Source organism: Cyanistes caeruleus, chromosome 2, assembly GCF_971803275.1.
Source record: "Cyanistes caeruleus chromosome 2, bCyaCae1.hap1.1, whole genome shotgun sequence".
Lineage (NCBI taxonomy): Eukaryota > Metazoa > Chordata > Aves > Passeriformes > Paridae > Cyanistes > Cyanistes caeruleus.
The window spans coordinates 12,865,602-12,872,832 of record NC_141702.1 but is presented as its reverse complement, the minus strand read 5'-3'; the positions used below and the strand labels follow the sequence as shown (position 1 = coordinate 12,872,832).

At 39.3% G+C, this 7,231-nt stretch overlaps 1 long non-coding RNA gene across 1 annotated transcript; it reads right to left on the bottom strand.

Moving 5' to 3' along the window:
* Window positions 1-438: 438 nt before the first annotated feature.
* Window positions 439-6,533, bottom strand: LOC147654613 (uncharacterized). Its single transcript, XR_015282507.1, has 4 exons — window positions 3,519-6,533; window positions 3,287-3,358; window positions 2,342-2,711; window positions 439-1,513 (listed from the first exon to the last, which is right to left on the bottom strand). It is a non-coding gene; the product is annotated as an uncharacterized LOC147654613 (long non-coding RNA).
* Window positions 6,534-7,231: the final 698 nt, after the last annotated feature.

Here is a 7,231-nt window from a genome sequence, read left to right as displayed (position 1 = left end):
ATTTTATTTTTTTAAAAGATGGAAAGTAAATCAAATATTTAGTAAGATTCTAGATACTATGTCATCTTAAGAATGAAGAAGCTCACTATTGCCTGCAAAGTCCTTAAAAACAATGTTTCCAGATATTTGCAGGTTACTTATTAACCAAAATTATTGAATACTCATTTACAAATAAATTGAAATGAACTGCAAATTGGAATTAATTTGCTACAGTATTAAATAAGTATTTTTCAAGTCTCTCTTAATCAAAAGTTTAAAGATGAAATGTAAATTACTACAATAAAAATACTGAGATCTTACAGTATTTCTCAACCACAGTTCTGAAAGTATTTGAAAAGATGCTTTTTAGCAGCTTCAATTTATCAAGCAACTTACTAGAACCAAGACCTTAAATTTAATTCACTTGAGTCTAAATAATGCCTACACAGATATTATATATTTGAGATATATATGTAGTATTTATTACTGATCCACAAAATTGAATACAGTAATTTTACCAGGGAGCCCACATTATTGTTATTAATTATACAAAACAAAAGAGCATCAGCCAAGCTGGGGGAGGCAAACACCAACTGCTTTTCCCTCCAAACTCTCAACTCCTATGATACTGCATTTTAAACACCAGTTTCTCTATCATTTTTTAAATACTGCCAAAAAAATTCTTTAGTATGAAAAGACTTTGCTTATATCCAAATAAAATCATAATAGTTACACTAACTGGTTTTACTGAAGTGCCTTTCATCAGAAAAGGGACATTTTACTTTATTTTCAGGAGGCTGATACACATTTGGTTAAGCACATATGAAATGGATAATACAATTTCCTTCTGGCCACAGAATAAATTTCCAAAAGCAGAAGCTTCATGTTTTCTTTCTTATTCTTCTTTAATGCTTCTAAGGTTTTTAAAAGCATAAAACTAATTTTGAAGGTACCATGAAGATGTTCCTCACCTCAGAAGTGAACAAATTGTTGACACAAGTAACAAAGATCCAACAATTAGTTAGGGGTTAAAACACAGACCAAGATCCATTATCTATTCTGCTAGGTTTGTCTGGTCAGTGCCAGTGCTCAGTCACCCTCCTTGTGAAAAGTGTTTCCTGATGTTCAGGTGGGCTGTCCTGTGTTTCAGTTTGTGTCTCTTGGCTGCTGTTCTGCCAGTGGGCACTACTGAAAAGAATCTTGCTCCATCTTCTTTGGGCTGTTTCTTCTGGTATGTATAAACCTTCCACTCTCTTGTCATTATCTCCCTGTGACTGGAGAACCTGGGCACGGTGCTCTGGGTCTTGGCACATCAGTGCTGAGTCCAGGGGAAGGTCAGCTCCCTCATCCCACCAGCAGCACTCCTGAGTGCAGCCAGAGGCACTGTTTGCTGCCTTTGCAGTTGGCTCATGTTCCATCTGGGATCCATGAACACTCCAAAGTCCTTTGCTGCAAAGTTGCTTTCCAGATGGTCACCTTTCGTGCCGGCACACAGGCCGTGCCAACAATTCCCAGTTCTCATTTCTAGGATTTTCTACTTAAACAAAGAGAAAAATGGAGGATTATCTGTACATGGTGTCTTTTGAATTTTGCAAACGGGCATTTAAATTCTTAAGAAAGGCAAAGCAGAGAAGATGACAACACAACTCTGCAGCATACTGTAAATCCAAAGAAATTCAAGAGGCAAAGATTAAATTCTTAGGAAAGGCAAAGCAGAGAAAATGACAACACAACTCTGCAGCAAACTGTAAATCCAAAGAAATTCAAGAGGCAAAGATGGCTAATGACACAAAATTGACCACTTCAGATAAAACCTGCTTCTTATTCTGGTAATGTTTACTGATATAACAATGAGGATTACCCCAACTCAGTTTTACCCTATGATATTTACCCAAGTCTAAGTCATTGTAATGTTGATGCCTGGTGCCAGGGCTGGAGCAGGGGATGTGTGGGAGGCTCTGCTGCTGAGGCAGACAGGTCTGAGGCTGTGCTGCCAGCCAGCTCACACTGCAGCCAGCTTGGGTTCAGCCTGCTGGGACTCCTCTCACAGAAACCCAGAAGCACTTTTAATTCCTTTAGAAGGCATGACATTACCTACAAGATTCACACACTGAATGCCACAAAAAAACATTTTTCTGAATAGATTCCTTCTCTTTCATTCAAAACAATCTTTATGTGTTTTGCTCTTCTCTCCAAGGCTCCTGCCTTGCTGGGCAGGCATGCATACACACACCAGATGACTTCAAAGTTTTACCCAACATGTTTGCAATTAATACAGCTCTCTCCTGTTTACAACATAGCTTTTTTAACAGAAACAGACACCAGTGTTATAAAACAGACATGCAAAGCAAAGTGGTCATACCTTCTCACTCCCAGACAGATGCCAGGACAGAGCTGATAACCTCCTGCCTCTGCTCCTGCCTTGGGAGCAGGGGAAAGGCAGCATCCCTCCTCTGTCAGGTGTCAGAGCAGGTGAATCATTTCATCTCTCCTTGCAATTACATCTTTCTTCTCCTTTCTCCTGCCTGCTTAACCTCTGGACAATGATTGCTTTTGTGACTTACAAGACACATTACACACTATGTCTGGACCTCAAGTATAGGAAATGGAAGGAGCCATCGGGACCTTCAATATTCTCCTTTTTCACTTTCTCAGGGTTGCTCACGATGCTTACAATGACTTTCCTGTTACAGGTAGGAATTTTTTTCCAGGACACTATCTAAATAACAGAGCTATCTAAATAGCTCTCCTGTATGGGGGGGCTCCAAATTGGCTTTAAATTAATGCTACTGGATTGCTGCAGTATCAAAGTAAAGGGTTATTTCTACTAAATATTAATCAGTGCATTTCTTGAAGTTATGGTGATAATAATATTTTTCAATATCTTAGCTCATGTCTCAAAGTAATTTTATATTCTTGACCTCTCAGTTATAAAACTTCAACAACACATCCTAATTTTAGTGTGAAATGAAATCTCTAAATAAAAACAATTATGTAAATAAATCACACAAGTACAAGTAATAAATCTGAAAGCAAAATAAGGCTTTTTTCAGCTGATAAAATCATAGGAAGTGGACGAAATAATTTAAAAAGAAGCCTTGAAAATTGTCCATATAAATTAATATAGAAGAGATACTGAAGAATGAACACCTTCTAACTGACTTTATGGGTGAGTAACAGTACCTGGTAGGGTAGAATGGTATCTACATGCCTTAATCTACATCAATCTAATCTATATCTATGTGCAGAAGGGAATAAGATGAGAATAAATTAACTGCGTTCTAAAGAAAAGAATTTTGGAGATAACTCACCTGACAAGATGTTACTCCATGCATTTACTGCAGAAACTTTTAAATGAGTTTTACTAAAGGTTGGTCATCTGAGAGAAAATACCAGTAAAAATAGTAAAAGGTTAAAGAAATTACTTTTTTTAAAAAATATTTGTTCAAGTGTTTAATTATATCTGCTGTTAAAAAAAAAACAAAAAAAAAACTCTGACTAAGCCAAAGCTTTTGATGTATCAATAGTTCTACACTTACCTGTAAAAATAAAACCTTTGCAGTCCTCCATTTGCTCCACTTAGGAGAGTCTTATCCCCAAATATCAAAACACCTCACAGTCTTCCTTTGCAGAACTTTTGTCTGCCTAAGCTCCTCACTGTAAGACAGCTATGAATCAGTTCTAAATTCTCAGTAATTTATTGTATTTGTGAAACCTAAAATGACTAATCCACTGACTCAACAATGTTAGATGAAAATTACCTTCTTATCCTACTCTCTGCTGTCCTTATCCAGCACCCAAGGATCAAACTTACCTTTACCACCAGGGCAGAAAAACTAGGAACACTTCATCTAGTGAAAAACCAGACATTCCATGTGAAAAACAAGTTATTAAAAACTTGAAAAATTAAAGATTTCTAAATACATTTCATTTTTATTATAACCATAGCAAATATATATTCTAACTAGGTAGAAACAACACTGTTGCCTCGCTTGACTTCATTGCACGAAACACCTTAGCTAGCCCTGGAAACAAGAACTTCCAGCCAAATGATTCCTTGTTCAACTTATCCATGGAAGACTGAATTTGTCTAACACTCACTTTGTCTCCTTTCAAGCTGCTGTTCTAAGACACTTGTGGCTGTCCCAGATAGTTGCTGGATGACAGAATTAGTGCCCTCAAGGGAAGATGAACAATTTCAATTTTACATCCATTTTTGGCTGAAACACCAGGCCAGGGTACTGCCATTTCTCAGAAACAAGACCTTTAGTTTTAAATCATTCACATAACCAATGGCTGAGCTCCAGGATTTTATTTTCTTCACCTACTTTGATTTTTGAGAAAGAATAGATCGCCAAGAGGATCCTCTGGATATTCTTTCTGTAAGATCCCTAAAGTCATGTAATTAGTTCTAGCATAAGATTCTTTTTCTTACTACAGATGGTAACTTGAGCTTACAAAGGTCCCTTGTCTCATTTCATTTGCTCTGCACTTATGTTGAATACAAGAGTAAATCAGGTCCTTGCTGCATACTTTACCACTGGGTTCACTTTATTTGGAATAGACTTTCACTTCCTTCTCTTTCAAGAGAATCTTTATTTAGATATGTCTGTGCCTGGTCCTCTTTACAAAAATACCAGGGATAGTTTTGAGGCAGACTCAATGGTAGTTTGGAATGGTGTCAGATACCTGGGGAATTTTATTATCATGCATGTATTGGGCATTCAAAACATAAACAGTGCAAAATGTGCTATCTCATTCATGGTAAAGTCATGATGACCTTTTACTAAAAAGCAGTGTGCTTAGTGGCTATTAAATCCATTTTAAGTCTTGAGTCACAGATAAGGTCTGTGTCTTATCATTTTAATGGGCCCTTTCCCACCCTGATTGTACTGAGGGGTTGGCCTACTCTGCTTCTGACTTTGTTTATCAGCCAAGCACACTTGCTGCTGTCACTAGTAAATATTAATAAGAGGTAAATGGTACGTGATCAGTGCACATCTCTGATCCAAACTTTTTCCTCCTGCAAAAGAATCCTTGGGACTGACACCCCCTCTCTGTCATCGTGGTACAGACACCAGCAGACAACGTATTTGTGCATAAACCAGTGGAACTGACCTTCAGGCTCTGCTGGGACCTCCTGCCACAGCCACAGAAGGGTAGTTAATCAGAAGTCCCTGCAAACCTGTCTTACATGGTAGGACTGAAAGGGAGTTTGAGGTAGCACAGGCTCATTTACACATAGCTTACACTTCATTTTAAAAGAAGTCCAATTCTCTTAAACCTTTCTGAACTGGTAATTCTGAACTGTTGACAACAAAAGTAATTGTTATATGTAGATTAACCCCAACTGTTTGTAAAATTCAACTCCATTTCCAGCTCTGTTTTCCACAATGTAAGCATTCCAGCAGATCTGCATTTCATTGCACAGATGGTCTCTCAAAAAAACCACCACAACAAAAACTATTCATTGTTAATATGTTTCTGGTGCCAAGACACACAGAAGGTTTATATGCCACTATGGAAAGGTAAGACTGAAGTAAAGCTGTTTCTCAGATAATAAAATCATCTTTTATTTCATCTTCTCTATCACAAGGGTAACTGTTACCCTGAATCTCACGAGGTGTTCAATGGACAATATAAAGGAACTTTCTTTCCAGAAGAATCAGCACTTCTAACTAGTTTGTTAAACCAAACACGTTTCTCATGACCATTCTTGACTTCCCTAACAACCTGTCCAAATTCATGTAAATCACAGCCACAGCAAACTGATGAGAAACGTAGCTGCTAGCTCTGTATTCAGAGAGCTGAGTCAGGTTATTCCCTCCGTGGGGCATTGCCCTGTACTTGGGGACAGGCAGGGTCTAGTCCCAGATATTAAAAGCTCTGTTTTAAACACAATCCTGTCAAGACAGCACACACTTTTATAAATCTAATCCTCATCAAGTCTGGAATCAAGTGTCACCTGCTCAATGAAGTGCTCTTATCTATTGGGACAGGTGACTTGTCCCAGTAACTCTGAAAAGGTTTGTGTGAATACAAATAAACTTTTGGTTCAGCCAAGACTGGGGAGAGGTTTAAAAGAGTGCTAAGTCAAGGAAATCTCGTTTCTGCCTGGACAGCATGCATGAGCATGGGCGTTCACTGCACAGCAACTCTCTTCGTTAATGTTGGCAGCCGCAATGGAAGCTTTTGAAAGTGTTTTAGAATCAAAGGAGCACAAAGCCAAGCTACCCATTGTGCTGAGGTGTCAGGCAGAAGGGAGACAAAGGATGGAGTGCCATTTCAAGGTGACAGACAGCTGTGACCAGCTGAAGTAATTTTCTCCTCACCCGCAGCGGTGCAGGCACTGCTGGCAACCTCTCACCATGCTACCCAGCATCTCCTTTCTGTTTCACCAAACCAGTTAAACCAGTTAACTTGTAATTACTTTTGTTCCTTGCACATCATGCTTATGGCATCTATCCCTTAGTGCTCAGTGAGTACTTGGGGATTTCTGTTTTAGTGTCAGTGTGATTTGCTGTCGTGGTCTGCCTGTGACAAGACCCAGTGTCCTAGTTTAGGGCAAATCAGGAAGGAAAACTCCAAATGGGGATCTCCACAGGGAAATGCCCCTCCCCACCAACGGGTCCGGGAAAAGGGAAAAAAAAAAAAAAAAAAAAAAAAAATTCCGTGGAGAGAAGTGGAAAAAGCTGTTTATTTAACAGAAATTGAGTAATATTAAATAATAAAATTATTAAATAATAAAACCTCTTGCTGTTCGATGGGATGGTAAGTCTAGGAAGAAAGGTCTTTTTTCATGTGGTGCAGCTCGGCTCACTCAGGTTCTTATCAGTCCCTCTGGCGCTGGAAAGTGCCGAGGCCCAGGCCCCGGTGGGCCACAGGCCTGAGCTCCCGGGGTTTGGCTGGGTGTTCAGTCCAGAGCAGGCTTGCACAGATCCAAGAAAATTGAAAAAAACAAGGGTCCAGGGAACTCCTCTGCCTCAGCTAGCTAAAACTAACTAAAAGTCAGAGAGAAGCTCTGTCCCGCTGTCTGTCCGTGCTGCAGACAACACAGTCCAGGAGCGGGGTGTGTGGGAGTGATGTTTTCCTTAACACACTGCGCGCTTCTTCTTTCCCCTCTCTTGCTTTCAAAGACAGTCTTAAAGGTGCAGGACTTAATATATAACATAAACCAGACGATTGGGGATACCAGTATCATAAAGTCACCCCAGGACACCCAGCACCACGCTGGCCACGCGATGTCTCCTTA